This window comes from Aedes aegypti, chromosome 3, assembly GCF_002204515.2.
Source record: "Aedes aegypti strain LVP_AGWG chromosome 3, AaegL5.0 Primary Assembly, whole genome shotgun sequence".
Taxonomy (NCBI): Eukaryota; Metazoa; Arthropoda; class Insecta; order Diptera; family Culicidae; genus Aedes; species Aedes aegypti.
This window is the reverse complement of record NC_035109.1, coordinates 167,543,702-167,563,076: the sequence shown is the minus strand read 5'-3', so window position 1 is coordinate 167,563,076 and position 19,375 is coordinate 167,543,702. Positions and strand designations below refer to the sequence as shown.

The window sequence follows — 19,375 nt, the reverse complement described above, 5'->3', positions numbered from 1 at the left end:
TTTAAGAATGATTCATTTCCTCAATTTAGTATATTACTGTTAACGTCTATACTGCTATGTTGATATTTTCTCATGTAACAATAACTAAACTCTCTGAGGTCGAAACAGATCATACTCGGATATTTTGAAGCATTTTCAACAGAATGGCCTAGCTTAACTGATGCAACAAACTGTTCGGCGGCGCTAGTGTTTTAACCGTAATTTGGTTTGAATTCTTAAGCGGAAACTTGTACTAGCTGAAACTGAGAGTATTTCAAATATTCTACCAGTCAAATTCAATATCACCGTTTTCAAATTTTAGAACGTCCCGGTGGACCCATACCAAGTAATGCTGAGGACCGCACTCGTTCTAGACGACCATGTCCACTAGTCAGGTGCTCCCAATTGCGTCCACTTCAGTGTCATCGGCATTCAAACGGCCGACCTGGTTCTGCCTGTACGTCCAATGAACTGGTTGATATTGAATTTGAAATTCTAATAGCTCCCGCTGCCAAGACAGAAATCGCCATCCTCCGGTCCTCCGGTCTGGTTCCTCCACGCCAGGAACCGGTCTCGAGATGATTCCGAACCAGCCCTAGAAGTTGTAAGTCGCGAAGTGAACTCGCGAGTTTTACCGTACGGGCCTTGGCGTGCTGCGACACGGAAAAAAAATTTTATGCCTTAGGAAAAGGATAACCACCAAAAGTTGATCCAAAAATAGTCAACAATTCTTCTTCTTCTTCTTGGCATTAACGTCCTCACTCAGCTTAGTGTTCAATGAGCATTTCCACAGTTATTAATTGAGAGCTTTCCTTGCCAAAGTTACCATTTTTGCATTCGTATATCGTGTGGCAGGTACGATTATACTCTATGCCCAGGGAAGTCAAGGAAATTTCCATTACGAAAAGATCCTGGACCGACCGGGAATCGAACCCAGACACCTTCATCATGGCGTTGCTTTGTAGCCGTGGACTCTAACCACTCGGCTATGGAAGTCAATAATATTATTTGTAATTTAATAATTGAGAATTGATTAGCGATAAAAAAAAAAACACAAACAAAGTTCTTAGGAATACATTTTTTGACGAAAAATAGGCAAACAAATAGCACTTACTCCAAAAATTCACATTTAATAATTAAAACTTAACAATAAAAATTAAGAACAAGCACTACAAAATATTAAAAAAATCGAATATAAGCCTTTATCAGCTTTAACAATTTTATTTTCAAGTTTTCTTATTTTAGTGCCAATTTCATTTTATGTTTAATTTTGAATTTTAAGAGCCAAGTTTCTATTGTTTAATTGGATTTTTTATTGTTTATTTTAGTGAAATTATATTTTCCTTGAATGTGTTAAATTGCTTAGTGCTATTTTGAATATCTTTCTGCTTATTTTAATTTTTCATTGCTCATTTTCAATTTTTTCATATGAATATCTTTTTTTTTCTTTAACTGCTTGGAAACTAGTCGCTTGATTTTATTGATTTTCCGATAGAAATTATATTTTTTTAGTGCTTTTTTATTTTTTCCATTGCTGAATATGTTCAAAAAATAGTGTTATTATTTAATTGGCAACTTTTTGATAAATCACACAGTGTTCCCTTCTTTAAATGCTTGTAAGTTCAGATGCCGCAAGCTCACAAATGGTTCAGCTTCAACCCCGCGAGGGATGCTTAAAATGTGTCGGGTTCAGGAGATAATTGGTTAAAGAAAAGGTTGCGTAAGGCTGAGATACGATTTAGTCCTCATATTCATAAAGCTGGAAAAAGGGAGCCGAGTGGAATATTGATCATCCATAGAAGCCGTTTTGTTATGCCAAATGAAGCAAGCTAAGTTCGATTATGTAACGGCAATGACAGCAACAAGTGGCGCTGGTGTTAATGAACAAAACCTGATTTCTTTACATCGCGTGCTTTTCAGTGCAGTTTTCCTGTATGATTGGTTGTATTCTAATGTGCGTACTCTGTTGATCGTAAATTATTGGATATCTGCATGTTGATAGAGGTATGCTTACAGTTTCTGTTTAAAACATATGATGCATTCCCAAGCACTTCCACCTCGTTTTTCATCTATTCTAGAGATCATTTTAATCTAAAATCTTTTTTTTTCTATTTCTATTAACGAGATTTTTAGTCCTGGGCTGGTTCATCTTGGGACCAATGGCTTAACTTTCTTTTCGAAGGAAGTCGTCTCTGGAAGGAAGTCGTCGTGACTACACTGGAGATCGTCGGCGTGAAGGTTTGAGTTCTAACCACTACACAAGGCCCGTCCCAATTCAAATATTTTAAATGCACAGTGCTGTTAAATGTCATAAATCAAACATTTGTTTTATACTAGATAAAATTTGACGGTTTTAACCCTTCTTAGTACAGCATGATTAGTAAACCTTCTTTTTTCTGGTTTTACTTCCCAAAAGTTTCCAATTTGTTTCAAAAGTTCCCAATTTGTAGGATAGTTTTAATAAACATTAACCCAACCCATGAAAATTTACTGAATGAATTTAATTAATACCCTGACATGTCGAGAAAATTTCCAACCCGAAAATTTTCTCGATCGGTGGGATTCGAACCCACGACCCTCAGCTTGGTCTTGCTGAAAAGATGCGCGTTTACCGCTACGGCTATCTAGGCCTCCATCTGGGTCAGACGCACTCGTACAGGTGAAATGATCCTCGAGCTTAAGCGCGACAAGGAGCGCAAGGGCGCCGCCTACAAAAGCTTGGCGGAAGAGGTCCTTGGCGAGGGTGTCGAGGTGAGGGCTCTAACGCAGGCAGTGACTCTGACGGTGATGAACCTTGACGAGATCACTGGCACAGAAGAGCTCGTCACGGCACTGCGGCAACAGTGCGAGGTACAGGTGCCCACCGCTGCCGTTCGGCTACGGAAAGGTCCGGCAGGAACTCAGGTGGCCTTAGTACAGCTACCTGTGGCGGACGCAAATAAGTCCGCTAAGGTAGGAAAGATCAAGGTGGGTTGGTCAGTATGCTCATTGGCCATACACGAGCAACCGGTGATCTGCTTCAGGTGTAGGGAACCAGGACACAAGTCCTGGGGCTGTAAAGGCCCTGATAGGACCAAGTTGTGTAGGCGATCTGGTGAGGAAGGTCTTAAGGCACTAGGCTGCAAGAACCCTCCCAAGTGCTTGATTTGTTCCGGGAAGTCCGTGAACAACAAGCATCCAACGGGAGGCTCAAGGTGCCTGACCTTCAAAAAAGCCATAAATAAAAAGTCACAGTGCAGGTAACGCAGCTGAACCTGAACCACTGTGACGCAGCTCAGCAATTGCTGTATCAGGCAGTTGCTGAGTGGGGGACGGATATCGCCATCATATCGGACCCATACCGAGTACCCGCCGGCAAACGGCAACTGGATCGTGGATGGATCCGGAAAAATGGCGGCGATATGGACGACGGGTAAATACCCCTTACAGGAGTTGGTGTCTACTACCTACGAGGGCTTCGTGATCGCCAAGGTAAACGGGGTCCTCTTCTGTAGCTGCTATGCGCCTCCAAGTTGGTCGACCGAGCGGTTCACGCAGATGCTGGACTGTATGACGACCGTACTAACAAGGCGAAGGCTAGTAGTAATAGCGGGTGACTTCAATGCCTGGGCCGTGAAATGGGGAAGCCGTATCACGAACCAGCGGGGTCAAATCCTGCTAGAGGCACTGGCCGTGCAAGATGTCGATCTGGCTAATGATGGTACCAAAAGTATCTTTAGCCGAAACGGAGCGGAGTCGATTATCGACGTCACTTTTTGTACTCCTGGCCTAACGAGTAGTTCGAACTGGAGGGTAGACAATGCCTACACTCACAGCGACCACCTGGCGGTTCGCTACAGTAGTCGATCAACAACAGCAGGCAGCGAGTAGAGGAAGCTGCTAGGTCAAGGCCAAGCCCCCGTAGGTGGAAGACATCGTACTTCAATGACGAAGTACTTAGAGAGGCGCTCCGCCGTGAGTAGTGACTCTGGATGTAAGGAACACATTCAATAGTGCTAGTTGGGCGGCTATTGCTGATGCGCTCCTGCGTCTGGGGATACCCGAATACCTGTACAAGATTCTCGGGAGTTACTTCCAGAATCGGGTATTAGTCTATGACACTGAGGTGGGTCGGAAGTGCTTTCACATAACCTCAGGAGTCCCTCAAGGTTCCATCCTGGGTCCGGTGTTATGGAATGTCATGTACGACGAGGTGTTGAGATTAAAATTCCCGGCGGGTGTGGTCATCGTTGGCTTTGCCGACGATATTACGCTGGAGGTCTACGGTGAATCGATCGAAGAAGTGGAATTGACTGCAGCCCACTCGATCGCAATTGTGGAGGAGTGGATGAGCTCCAGGAAACTGGAATTGGCTCACCACAAAACTGAGGCGATTGTTGTCAACAATCGAAAGTCGGTGCAGCAAGCGGTGATCAGTGTAGGCGACAGCATGATCACTTCGAAGCGCTCCGTCAAACACTTGGGGGTGATGATCGACGATAAGCTTACCTTCGGTAGCCACGTTGATTATGCCTGCAAGAGAGCCTCCACAGCTATTGTGGTACTGTCCCGGAAGATGTCCAATAGCTCTGCGGTGTACGACAGTAAGCGTAAGCTTCTGACCAGTGTCGCCTCGTCCATACTGAGGTATGGTGGCCCGGCTTGGGGCACGGCTTTAAGTACCAACAGCTACCGTAGAAAGCTGGAGAGTACATATAGGCTAATATGCCTGAGGGTTGCGAGCGCGTACCGTGACGTGTCACACGATGCACTCTGCGTCATCACCGGTATGGTGCCTATTGGTATCCTTATCATGGAAGACATAGAGTGCTTCAAAAGGCGCGGCACAAGAGGCATACGCAGGACTGCCAGACTGGCCTCTATGGTCAAATGACAGCGTGCGTGGGACAGTTCCACCAAGGGAGTGTGGACTCACAGGTTGATTCCGAGGTTAGATATCTGGGTCAATAGGCGCCATGGGGAACTAACATTCCACCTGACACAGGTCCTTTCAGGCCATGGTTGCTTTAGACAGTATCTACACCGTTTCGGTCATGCGGGTTCTCCTGAATGTCCAGTTTGTGCAGGTTTAGAGGAAACGGCGGAACACGTTTTGTTCGTGTGCCCGCGTTTCCGCACAATGCGTGACTGCATGTTTGCCACATGCGGTGGGGACACAACTCCGGACAATCTGGTTCAGCGGATGTGTGAAGACGAGTTTGGCTGGAATGCCGTTTCATCGGCTATCACCCACATCATCTTGGAACTACAAAGGAGGTGGTGAGTGGACTCGAGGAGTGGCTAGTGCAGACGCTAAACAACAGGTGGTCCAAGGGCCCGCAGTCGGATACGTAGGTCATACCGGTGCCCTATAGTCGAAATCGACCCTTACAGCGATTAAGTCGCCGCGGGGAGAACATCCTGGTAGCGTTGCTGTCGTGGCGCCGGCCTACTGGGTTGGATACGAGCCTCTGGTTGTTCGGGGCAGGTAGAGGCCCCTTCGTCAGCAATCCCAGCTGGTGCTAGCTGATAGGGCCTGAGCCTTTAGTAGGTCAAATTGCAAAGCCCGCAGTATCAGTTCTTGATATCTGCGGTGCAGCTGGGCACGGGCGCTGTGGTCGACCCTGCCCGCCTTCAGCGGACAATGGGAGGTAAGGACCAGCTGGCAAAGCTGCTACCTTGGTGGACCCCGCTAAGCGTGCCATCGATGTTCGTTGCTGCATGGCTACGCAGCTAACCTGGAGGTTGCGATGTGCAATTGCCCCTCTCCGAAGCAATGCCTGCTTGGTGGTCCCGGAGAGACGAAGGGTTTGGCGGCAATGGGAATGGTTTAGTGGGTCGGGGGTGTAGTCCTGTTTACTGATTGCATGTAGTAAATGGTCCTCAACCCCACACAAAAACTAGTTCGACTCAACCCCCACCCCCAAAGTTAACGCCTATGCCCTCCATAGTAAGATTTTTGTATGAAAAATAACAATAAATTGTATATATATATCTCAGTAATATATCTCAGATTCCCCCATAAACCTTTACGTAATTAATTGATGGCCCCAAAATTGTCGTTTAAGACAAACAGTTCATCGCCCCGAAAATGGCTAAACGTAAACGTAAAAATCGAATAGGGTGTTAGATTTTTTAGCCAGAGTTTATCAGGTTTAAAACATTCTTTTTGAATTGTAAAATACCAGATTACACATCTAACAAGAATCCAAAAAAGACTGAATGATAAGAGATTTTCTTGATAGGAAAATGGATCTTGTTTCTAGCACTTTTAACCCATTTTGGAAGTATGCTTTTAAATATACTAAGCAAATATTTTGAAATAATTTGGCCGAAAAACCCCAGGATGCCTAAGTATTTGATGACCCTGTATTCTACTACATTGCTACAGATAGGTATACGTTATGAATTTGTTATGAAAAATGGCAAACAAATGCTGCGTAATAGTCTGTGAGTTGCAAAAATCAAAACAATAACATACGACGTTTATCAAGCATTGCAAAACAAACATGTAATAATGTTTATAAAATAATCCAAAACCGGATGCAGCGATCCATGGTAATCATTGCAAAACATTTCTACGGTCAGCGACCTAAAGACAACGTTGAGTATTCGCTAAACCAATACGTTTATGCTAAGTGTAGCTGAGATTTTACTACTGAATAACTGACAGTACTATTACATGACATTTCTGTTCCGTAGAGGAGGGATTCCTCATTGAGAAAAATTCAAGCAATCGCGTTGGTTTGAGACAGTCTTCAATTTACATTATCAAAGCTTAGTTGCGTAGGAACCTCGATTGACCTTCATTTGTGAATTGATTACTTCAATGTTTACGCTTTGAATTTCCTGATCTAGCAGAGTTTATAATAGCGTGTGTGGCTATTCCGGGGGCTGATGTAGGTATATGACCTACCTCAAAATATGACGATGGTAATTATATTGGTGCACTGAACTGACGAAGCCAGTGATGCATTTTTTTGCCGACAAAGTAAACATTAGGTGCTTTGTGTTTATGTCTTGTGATCGACTCCAGAATTGGGTTGATTTGCGTGATAGGCGAATCGAAAAATTTGTGGCAAACTTCAGCGAATTAATATGTTGCTGCTTGATATTGTAGTGTTACAGTCAAACCTCCATAAATTAATATTAAAAGATCTGTGGATTAATGAAAATACTGACTTTTGGAAAAGAAATGCTTTGGCTAGTAATTTTGTTTCTAGTTCCATAGTTCCATAATTCGCTGTCAAATCATGGGAAAACGACTCTTGAAGGTTCTTCTGTATTTTACATTTTAAGCTTATCTTTCAATTTCATTGTACGGATGAGGTACATAGAGGAATGTTAAATCAAGGTTGAGTTAAACAATTAACTATAACGAGTTTGCTCCTCTTTCTGGCGTTACGTCCCCACTGGGACAGAGCCTGATTCTCAGCTTAGTGTTCTTATGAGCACTTTCACAGTTATTCACTGAGAGCTTGCTATGCCAATGACCATTTTTGCATGTGTATATCGTGTGGCAGGTACGAAGATACTCTATGCCCTGGGAAGTCGAGAAAATTTCCTACCCGAAAAGATGCTCGACCGGTGGGATTCGAACCCACTACCCTCAGCTTGGTCATGCTGAATAGCTGCGCGTTTACCGCTACGGCTATCTGGGCCCCTATAACGAATTTGCGTTGTATCATAAATTCGTTCAATCGTTCATATTTCATTGTTATTAAATTAAACAACTTCACTTGAAATTTTTTTATTGTTTAAACTACGATGAGTTTACAATTCTTTAAACTGCGATGAGTTTACAATTACTGATTGAGTTAGTTAAATCCCTAAAATAAAAACAACTGAGTTGCGAAAGCACTTATCTGATGTTTATGATAGATGTGTGAAATAAATCATATTTATAATGATTATTATTAACACCATGGTTATCAGCTAAGAGCGGGTTTCTTTAAGGCTTGAATCGTTATCATGTGAAATGTGTGCGCTTTTTACTCACATGAAAATTAATCTTTCTGAAGACTGTAAACAGAAAAAGTTTATTCATGTGCGGTTGAAAAATGAACCTTATCAGATATTGCTTTTTAAATAAATAGTCTGAATGTAGGAAAATGTAATACATTATCGATTGATCTGGGAGTATATTTAATAAAGCTAGAAATAATACACACGTTTAGAGGCACAGATAACGGTAATCGTGCAGCTATTTAGTAAGACCAAACTGAAGGTCGTGGATTCAAATCCCACCGGTAGAGAAATTTTCAGGTTGCAATTTTTGTAACTTTGCTAGTCATATAATATCTTCGCTTTTGTTTCTGGAATGCAAAAATGACACAATTGGCACAGAAAGCTCTCAGTTCATTACAGAAGCTAAAACAATTTACAGAGTAAGGCTCTGTTCCAGCTGGGACGCAACGCCAGAAAGAAGAAGAAAAATCACTTAAATACCAAATTGTTCAAGCAAACTGAAATACTACTATCAACGGTTGGACTTTTTCAGCTTATTTTCATTAATTATTATCTCCTTGCTCAAATTTCATAGCTGAACTAACTGCTATGTATTTTATGCGTTTCTTTATTAAAAAATGTTCGCCAAATATTTGTATTATTCATATAATTTATTACCGCCGTGCGGGGTGACATTGGGCCTAGGGGGTGACTTTGACCGCCTCTCTCTATGCATCTCATGGCTAGTTGAACCGTCATAAAACTTATCTATGACCATCTATTGGCTATTTATAATGTATTCTTGAAGCTTAACACATTGTTTTCATTATTCTGACATTAGCTTGCTGTAAAAATATTGACCCAAAGTTACTTGTTGTTAAGTTAGTTGTTAAACTCATCACATTATGTTGATGCTGAAAAAAGAATCATATTATTTGAATTCTCAGGGTTTTATTATTAAATTTGTTTGGGTTTCTACTTACTCTAACATATATGGCAATAAGCTAGCTGATTCTTTAGCAAAATTAGGGATTTGTTGGGGCAGTATGTTCAATAGATAAGTCTCATCGTCTGAATATTTTACATAATAAAAAAATATTAACATGATTGGCAGTTTTCATGGGACTTGAGTGATGAAGGATGATGAAGAACTTCTCGTGCGGCTCCCATAGAGGCTGTTAGCTTTAATACTAAATAACAATGTTGATAAAGAGCACACAAAACACCCAACAGACCAATGGAGATTGCTCCGATTGACGAAAAGCTTCTTCTGACTGGAAAGGGAAGGATGGTTTACTGCGTTACACTTACAATACGTGTCGCCTAAACGGCAAAAAAAATCCATTTTGTCGTCTATGAACGAAAGTTAGATTATAGATTGATGAAATAAAATATATTTTTTCGAAATTTTTTCATGATACAGACGATAGTTTTACCGACAATTTTCTCCATAATAAAAATTTTCGGGGAAATGTTTTTTTTTTCATATTTTTAATAGATTGTTGAGGAAATTTCCTTTCGATTTCACTAAAAGTTTTTTGTTCAGGAGATATGATTTTTTAAAGTTTGAGGTATATAGGTAAATCGTGAAAATTCATCTAGAGTTTTCCGGGAAAATAGTCCACTAGGGAAAGTGTACCAGTTATGGCCATAGTGGTTCCCTATCTGGCCATGTGAAATTTTGATAACTTTCACATTTTAAATCTTTTTGAATGTTTTAACATCAAGATCTATCTTAAATCTAACTACCGTTTTGTCTCAAATTCCGAACAGACTCATAATTCGAACACCCGGTTATTGTATGGCGATGAGGTTGAAATGTTTCGCTGAAATATATCATCAAGTTCCCAGGAAATGGCAGTCAATTACAATTAAATTTAAACATCTTCCAATCTATTTTATGCCTCGGGGGTAGTGAGGATTCTCTAGTTGGAGGCCAGTGAAACTAGCTCAGACAAATTTATTTGCGAAATTATTCATTTGAATACACTCTTAAAAATAATGAAAATTACTGTGGACGTAATTCTGGTTATGACTGAATGACACATGATGTAAGTGATGGAATGACACAAAAATGTGTCCATGAAGATGTATTGAACAAAAAATGTAATTTTACATGCGAATGGACACGAAAACGATAGAACTGTGATCGACATTTCCCGAATCAGACACTAACGTATTTTAAATTGGACACAAATTTACGTCATTCGGCTCGCTTCTTTTATGTGCATCCTAAAAGACGTAAATCACATGATTTTTTCGTAGTGTGTACGATTTGTTCATGCTGATCGGAATTTGAATCATGGTGTTCGGAATATAAGACATAATGAACACAGTGTTCGGCATTTGAGTCAAAATGTTCTTCCATACTTTTACGTAAAAACAATACGAAACAAGTTTAAATAAATATTTTTATCAGTACACCCAACAGCTAACAGTAAGGCATTACGAAGAAACTAAAATTTTCATAAATATCTACTAATTTATGCCCACCATGTGCATTTAAAGTTCCTATTGGCTTCAAGTGTTCGAAATATGAGTCAAAATGGTACCACAACAAACACAAATATTCAAAATTTGAAGACATGAAAGTAATCACGTATGGCGACATAGGGAACCATTATGTCCATGACTGGTACACCCACTCTATTTTTTTTAAATTTTACTTTTGGTCATATATCCACGAGCCCTACCTCTGGTGAAAATTTCATACAAATCGGAGAACCTCCGGCCCAAATTGTCCGAAAATAAAAAAATCCCCTAAATTTGAAAATATTCAAATAATCACGTACCGTAATTCGGGGTGTAGTTGATCAGCGGGGAGAAATTGATAATTTCCGTACTCACATCCATTACCTGATAGCTATTCTTAATTTGCATAAATGCGGTTTGGCATTCAAGGTAAATATTTCATGAAAAAACAGATTTTTTAGGAAATGTTTGATGAACTGTTGAAGGGTTCTTATCCAAACAATCGACTATTTCCACGGCTGTACAAAGCCACAATTTTGATAAACTGTTTTATGAATTCCAGATATGTTTTGTGTACCCAGTTTTAATTTGTATTGAGGATAGAAATTCTGTTTTTAGAGAAACACATGTTCTTTTCGCAAGAGGGTTGCTAATTTCAAAGAAAATTGCCTACCTTTAGGCGTTTAATGTGGTGTTATCTGTAATTCACAACTTTTAATTCAAAAATTAAACGATTTATCAATAGGTTGTAAGATTCTTGAGTCTTGATTCAGATTCAGAGACTCCAAATTTAGTGAATAGCATACACTGCCTACACTATTATGGGTCACCTTGTCACGATTATTAGTCACTTTGTTCCACACGCATTTCAAATGGAAACGACCCATAATAGTGGGTGACCCATGGTAGTGTGACTACTGTACTTCTTTATTTTAGGAAACTTATCGTAGTAATTGATCAACTTAACCCCGGAATCAGAAACACCACTTTTTGATTTCCAAAAACTGTTTTTGTTATTACAAAAATAATTCGCCAAAATTTCGTTTATATAATTCGTTAAACATTCAACCCTATACTTGAAAAATATTTGGATGATAATACATGCATCCCACTAGGAATTACAACACAAAATCGCTCAAAAGTGATCAACTTCTCACCAGTTTACGGTATGGCGAAATAGGGAACCACTATGTCCATAGCTGGTACACTTACCCTACTTCATTTTCTTCGCGAATATTCAAAAAGATTTGCACCAATTTACTTTATTTTTCACAAGATACTCTTGCACATGTATATCTACATGTCGTTAGTCAGTTTTGTACAGTTATTAGGAAAAATTAAAATTAAAACACACGGCTATTTCGTTTGGATCTGCATTTTTTTGTCGATTATTTTTCGTCGACTGTAAGAATGGGCTTTGAATGCAGCAAACCCAAAATAAGTCAGGTTGTCGTTCACTAAGGAGACTTTACCATTGTACTTCCAACAAATACGAATATTTTAATTTCAATGGATGTTTTGTTTTGTGTGTCACATCATACTACGACCATGGTTCCTTGTTTAACCCATCGACAAATCTCACCGATCAACGACAGACGTTTGTTAATGGAAAGTAATTGTGCAATGCCGCAGGCATAGAATCAAACCGCGAGTACACCAAACGATGGCGGTGATCGTTATTCACTCATTGGGGAATAACAGGGGGGAAAACGCCACTACACGTTGCCACCAGTGCCAAACAACATAGTTCACAAACACATTGGCAGAAAATCGACCGGCCGTTGAACTCTCTGTCATTCTCGGAGAAGCAGGAGGATGCGATGCGGTGGCTATCCCGAGCAGAAGAAAATTGCTTCAGAATACCAAGCCGTGGAATTGCATATCAGATAATTTTCAATACTTACAGCCTAAAGAAAGAAAAAGGTAAGAAAGAGCCCTACATCAGAGAAAACATACCTCTAATAATGTCTCATTCTACAAATACAAAACTTATAAATAAATCAAGTATTGTCATACCTGAATAAAACAATGAATAAAGAAATAAAATGTTTCAATCGTGGTTCAACACCTTAACCAGTGCTCAACAGGGTTGCAGTACCTCGAAGAAGTATTTTAAATAATATTTTTAATTCTATAATAATATCGAATTGATACCAATATGTGTACAATACCTGATAAATGTTTAATACCAAAATATGGTATGCACACCATAATTCTAGTATCACACCTTAACTAGGTATTGTTCAGTAGTCCAGGATAATATTATTATAGAATTCAAAATATTGCTAAAACTAATCCGAAAGCTATTGAAGACTGTTTGAGGTATTGATCTACTAATGAAAAATTTCACTTCTTCATGGAAACTGATTATGTAACTGTTATTGTGGTATTGCAATACCTGATTGAACTATCTGTTATCGGTTATTGAACACTATTGTGATATTATTGAGGTATTTCACCTTTTATGCAGGTCTCTTTCATACCTTATTCAGGTGGTAAGTATTGAAGTACTTTAGTTTAGTATTCTGCAGCAACTCTCTTCTGCTCGGGATGGCACAAGTCAGCACAACTCTCGCGGTCAATGGCCAGATTGGGCCAGCTGATGAACAACGACCTCGCGCTGATCACACGCCACGCATATGGGGCACCGATTTCAGCGAATGCTCGGAACGGGGTAGGGGAACAGAAGGAAGGGAGAGCCAAAAGAAACAAGCGACGAACCCTAAATTGACTGGTTGGTGATTGCCGTTCATAAATTGTTGTGTTAAGCAGAAGTGGCATACCATACAAGTGCAACACTCTACAAGTACTCCATACATAGGATGTATGGAAAGTGATGGGCGAATAAAGAATGACATTTTTAAATGATTCAAATGCACAATAGAAAAGAATTGAAATTTAATTTTGAACACTGATTAAGGCTTGCTAATACTATTGCTGTTGGGTTCTCGTGAAACTGAATATGAACTGAATATCTAAGGCAACAGATTTTTCTGAGCAACACTTTGATGAAAGTTGTTGTGGAATAATGAAGCAAATCGGTGCATCACTTTGAAATTTCTAGATTGGTTGGAGACGACCATTTCACTGATTTGTTTGCTCCTTAATACTTCATATTTTTAGTTGACTAAATCAAAATGACGGTCAAAAATATCTTATACAAAGAATAATGGATTCCAAGGCTATTTTTTTTCAAAACCAGGTGAATAATGGTTTAGAATGGCAAAGTTTCCAAAACTAACACAATTGGGTGAAAACGTATGGAAAAATAATGATATATCAATACATTTTTGTATATAACTGATGCTGTCGATAGAGAGGATAGTTACAACCGTTAAAGCATTTGATCCTTAGTGTATGATTATGATACTACGCCCATACGAACCAACAGTTTAAGACAAGAGTTGGATGGTTGGTCGTGAAATATGCGGTTGTGGTTGTCCCTATCACACAATATGGAACTTTTAATTAAGGAATGTTCATTTTATAAAGTGGACACCTTGTACGTGCTGTATCTTTTTAAGTAATCAATGAAATTTAAATCGGTTTGTTGTTCATCGTTCGACTAATATTGTACAATGTTGCGATAATAAAAGCCTGATGGAAACAAATCAAGTTATTTTTGGAGCAACAATTTTACAGATATAATAGAACTCTAGAGAAATTTTGAAAACTCCTTAGACACTACTGAAAATCCTTCGTCAGCACTTGAAAACTTCTAGTTCCTTGAAGAATAAAAAAAACATACCTTCAGAAAATCTGCTTGGAATCTTTGAAAATTCAGCGTCTTTGAATATCAATTCAAACATTATTGAGAAAGACGTGGGAAATATCTTGAGAACTTTGCTGTCTACGATGATAATGAAAAATTGAATTTTTCTTCCAATCTAACGGGTTTGAACCTGGTATGGAATAGCATCGTAGGCTTCAATAACTGGAAATAACCTTCTCCCTTCATATAAATATCGACCATTTTGAGAATACCTAGCCCTTACAAGCGTCTGAGAACCACTTAGGAATTCTAGAACTGTTAACTCATTGGGACCTTCTGTAAATGCTTTGGAAATTCCCAAGAAACTTTGCAAACTTTTATGACACTTTTGCAAACCTTCGGTTTCCCTATTTGAAACCACTTAATCTCAATGTCATGAAATTTATGAACATTTGGAGGACAGTTGAAGCTTTTCATGGAAATATCGAATTGAAGAGGTTTAGTTGCATGGAAAACTGAAACAGCATCTAGTTGGGGAACATCGAGTTACAGAGGTTTCGGTATGATGGAATGAAAGGACTACACATCCTGTCAAATTAGGATAAATTATATTCTGATTCAAATTCCGGACAGCTTCATATTTAAAACACTTTACTCTGTATTGTAAACATTTCACACGAAATGTTACAATTTTTGCTGTTCAAAATTTCCCTCTTTGAAAGCTCTTTTTGATAAGCATTTTCCATAGAAACCTGTGAAAATTCAAAATACCCGGCTACTCAAGTAACCACTAGCGCTAAAATAGGGCATGTCAGCTGTATAATGGCACCTTTAGAGCACGAGCATGATCATGAGCATTGATGATCGTACAATTCGTAGTTGCTACTCCGTGATTGACCAGAATAATCGAAATTGTACAGGGAACCAAAAGATGTAGCTTGGGAGTAGCATACCATCTTCAATGGTGCCGGCTACATCCTTACGGTCATCGAGGGAAGGGAAGGAATGTTAGTATGGCATCCATTGTTGCTAAAGACCGAGTATACCTCTGGATTTTCATGGTTGTCACGGGAAAGAGTTTTGTTAGTGGGGCTTGAAAGCTACATGATCAGGATTCACCTTGGTAAGTGATCCGATTCATGTAACCTGTTTAAAAAGTTATTTATCAATGCCGACATCTCTAACATCGAACTATTCAAAAGTTTGAATCTCGAAATTTCATAAAACATGATCAAGCGCCAATGTCAACACTCAAAATGACGACCCAGACAACCAGAAATCGCATGAAAGTTCACGTTACAACTCGTTTATTCATACTTATTACATCAAACTCGCTAAACACCGTGGATAAACTCGTCAGATCGATGAGTTTCCTCGCATAAAACACTTCTTTTCTGAGTTCATTTGTACATTTTGTTTCGTCCCGTACACACGTACAAAGTAAGTCGGATCAATCCGTAGCAGCTGTCAAATCATCATTTGTTATCATAAGTTAAGTCGCATAATATTGCAGGTTAGTTCGGTAGAATATTTATACACTCGCATTGTATGTTATTATTCATCACATAATATATGCACGCATATCGCCTCCACTTTTATACGTAGAAGGCTGTTTCGCAACATCTTATAAGTGAAATTTTGCACATATAGAGCCTCCAGGTGATTTCGTTATACGTACATTTTGGTTGTCTGGGGAACCATCCATAGTTTGTTCAACAAATGCTTAAAAAATACATGTCATGATACATATGTGTTATTACAAGCATGAAACGAGCTCACCAGTTGGTAATCCATCCTCTACTGAACAGTCACAATCTCAGCGTCAACTCGCATAAGCAGGAATATAAAATAACTCCGATGGCGCGCGAACGAAGTGCTAACTGAAATAAAGATCACTTCGAGAGCACGAAAAATGAATCGGACAGCTTGGGTCTTCGCAAAGCACACGAAATCTTCACACACCTTTAGAAAGCAACATTTCCTAAAGGCTCGATTACGCTTGGAAACCGTACAGAGCGTTTCATTTTATATGCTTTTTGAATCCATCAAAAATTCAATCCATTCAAATCATTCAATCGTATAAATCACAAAGAACTAATCGAAATTATAAAATAGTTTTACAAAATATATCCAAGGCTCTAAAATGTTTGTAAATTCTTGTGCACTTTGGGTATTTTTTTTTTTTTCAAAAAAGACACCGACACGTTAATACTTCCAATGCCAGTTGACCATTCACCCTATGAAGGAAGCACCACACTCGACAACGGACTAGCATGCAACGCCCGGTGGCACAGTCAAAATAAATTTCTGACGAAAAGATTTCCGGACTGAAGCGGAAATCGAACCCACACTCTTTGACACGATGTAGCCAACTGCTAGGTAACACTATCCGTACGGCCACGAAGCCCACCGATTTTCTAAGACAAATCTGAAAATAAATTGACTAATTTATGCACTTTTGAAAACAAATCACAACTAATTAATATTTTCACTTGATGGTTTTGAAATTTTCCGTAGTTAAGAAAAGTTTAGGGTTATATCAATTGTTTTACAGTACCGCCATGCATATTGTATTGAAGGATACATTTCTAAACAAAGTTTATTCATTCTTTGATAATCGTTAGTTATTTTTGTCCGAAATAAACAACAATTCTGAACAAAGTGAATTGCTTTTTTGTCATATGTTGAATTTCTTAAATATTAGAGCATTGATATGAACTCCAGGAACACCTACCTAATAGTAAAAAAACAAAGAGGTGCATATTAAAAACATCCCTGGCCTTAGAACCTAAGACAGCATTCCTCGTACCATTCTCTGGGCGTATCTCAACCCCCACCGACTGGCTTGTGCTGAGTGTCGTGAAGGTATGCAATCTTGGCACTTATCATTCCGCCTACCCGCCCTAAGCTTCCCAACACTTTAGAACCGTAACCTTTGGATGAATGAAAGCCAACTCTTTGAGAACAAGAAAGAAAGAACAAATATATAGGTACCTAGAAGTCCAAGAGACAAGAACGAATAACAGCACAGGCGCAGAGTATGAGCGAAAGCCACGCAAAACGACAATAACAAGAACAACAACAATTCAACATATACAAGAACAACATCATCAGTAGTAGGAAGGTAGTAAGTAGCAGCAGCAGCAACAAATCGCCGATCGTAACCGGTGATGGTCATGATGAAATTACATAACACTCGGACACCGGGACCAGAATGTGTGAGGGATTTTTACTGTTACCGTTTAGAGTAACGTGGGGCAAAAGTTCGATCTTAGTGGAATAAACAAACTTTTGTCCCACTATGGGACTAAACTACAATTTTCATATCAGAAACAGCCAAAACTTTTAAATCTCAATCAGGCATTGCAGAATTCGTTTTCATTTATTCAGAAGCATGATCAAAGCAAACGAAGAAAAACATCCCATCTGTAGCGCTCCATGATCAGCAACTTATCGTAACAGGTTTGATAAATAAGAACAGCGAACGAGGAACCCAAAGAGAGAGCAACCTCCCAGGTTTGGAGCTTGCTTAGATGGGTTTTATCATGCACTGCTGTCCCCCCGATCTAATTAGAGCTGTAGAAATAGACGATAAACAGGCTCTCATGATGTGCTGCAAATCATGATTGTTACAGAAAGCGATAAGTGAGAGATTCTTTAAATTTTCTCAGGATTCAACTCCTGGCCTCAATCGATTTCAATGATTTTTGTACTTAAAGTATCTTACATGTACCTAAAGTAAGTTATCTTATCCGTTCAACATTCAAACTACCATGAAATGCATAACATTTCTTTTAAATTCAACTAGAAATTTCAAAATGAAAATTTTACCCCACTTTGCCCTACAGTAGGTTTTCCGTGCCGATGACCGACCGGTGCTGCAGTTTGTGATTCACGCGGCTCGCAGGACATTGACCTTGTCCGGTGCTTCTTGGAGTGCTTGGGCCGCGGTCACTAGCGATGCAGCGATGGTTTAGTGGGTTGCAGGTTCTCGTAATAAATGGGAGGCGGAACCGTTGCTGCCGGTGCAAATGTATTTTTGCTAACTTACGTGGGAAAGACGAGTCTAGAAGGGAGAGAAAGGAATTTTATACATATTAGTGCATTGACATTAATAAAATTATCGCAAGAATAAATCTATGTATATTTTGTTCTGTGGAATCGATTGAAAAATTTTTCAAGAATTCACTGTGTTTCTTTGTGAGATGGAATAAAAATTTTAAAATTATTTGATGATTTATTATAAGTTTGTCCTGAAAACTGTTTACTTATTAGTAAGTCTATGCATACCTTTTTTCAGAAGTTGATAAAGAAGAACCTGTGCAATTTTACATTATAATTTGAAGGTACAATCAAACGCTAGTTTGCCTTTTTGAATTCCTCTGACATTGAAAAGAATAAATTGATTATTTATTTTAATAATTTCTACAAAATAGTTATAATTAGTAATGACTATTTCACTGCTACGGCGTGTTGGGCACCAAATCAGAATATCATCAGCTAAGAACACAATAAAAAAATCAGTTGTTATTTATCTTTATTTTCTGATTGGGAAGGACCTCTGCTTTTGATGATCAATAATTTGATTATTTTTAACCCTCAAAAGCCTTGGACGAGACTTGCGTGCTTCAGATGACACGTTCTCAAAAACAAGCCAACCAAATTACGACCTTTTTAAAGCTACTGCAAGGGGCAGAGTGGGGCTAAAGATAGCATGCCCGGGATGGTATCTGAACCCTCCTTTATTTTTTGGAAGCGGATGTATGCATGAGGCATAAGTTCAACCAACCTTAATTATATGAACATTAGGGTAATTCAAAATTCAAAAATGTTCGATAATCTCACCTCCCATATCTGTCTTACTTTGCTAACCATAAAAATAGTGTTCTTTGAAATTTTCAGCTATTTCGGTGAAGATTTAAAGGTGGGCCAAAGACGATGCAGGTTTATATGGAAATTACTATGGAGAAATTTTAAGAAATGTTTCAAACACGATAGTACTGTAATGTAAGTTCAAACTTATCATTGCATAGTAAAACTTTATTCTTTAAAGCTCGATAAAGGAAGTCGCTGAAGAGAGCAGTTCAATATAAAGAATGGGAGAGGGAATATCCATGAATTTGTTTGGAATTATTTAACTCCATATGGCGGATTTTGCCCTATCAACGTCTGCAAAAAATTAGCTCAAAACTGATTTATTTCTTTAGCAATATCCTTTATCAAGGCTTGATGAATGAGTTTTTACCATGAGATAATAAGTTTGTTCAGTACTAATATTTTTAAAAA

At 38.9% G+C, this 19,375-nt stretch overlaps 1 protein-coding gene across 1 annotated transcript in view; it reads right to left on the bottom strand.

Moving 5' to 3' along the window:
* LOC110677901 (ecdysone 20-monooxygenase) overlaps positions 1-19,375 on the bottom strand; it is a 119,802-nt gene that overhangs the window by 78,706 nt on the left and 21,721 nt on the right. Inside the window, exon 2 of the mRNA XM_021849814.1 lies at positions 18,141-18,155. The gene's annotated coding sequence lies outside the window, so the exon portion shown is untranslated. The remainder of the gene's footprint in view (positions 1-18,140; positions 18,156-19,375) is intronic.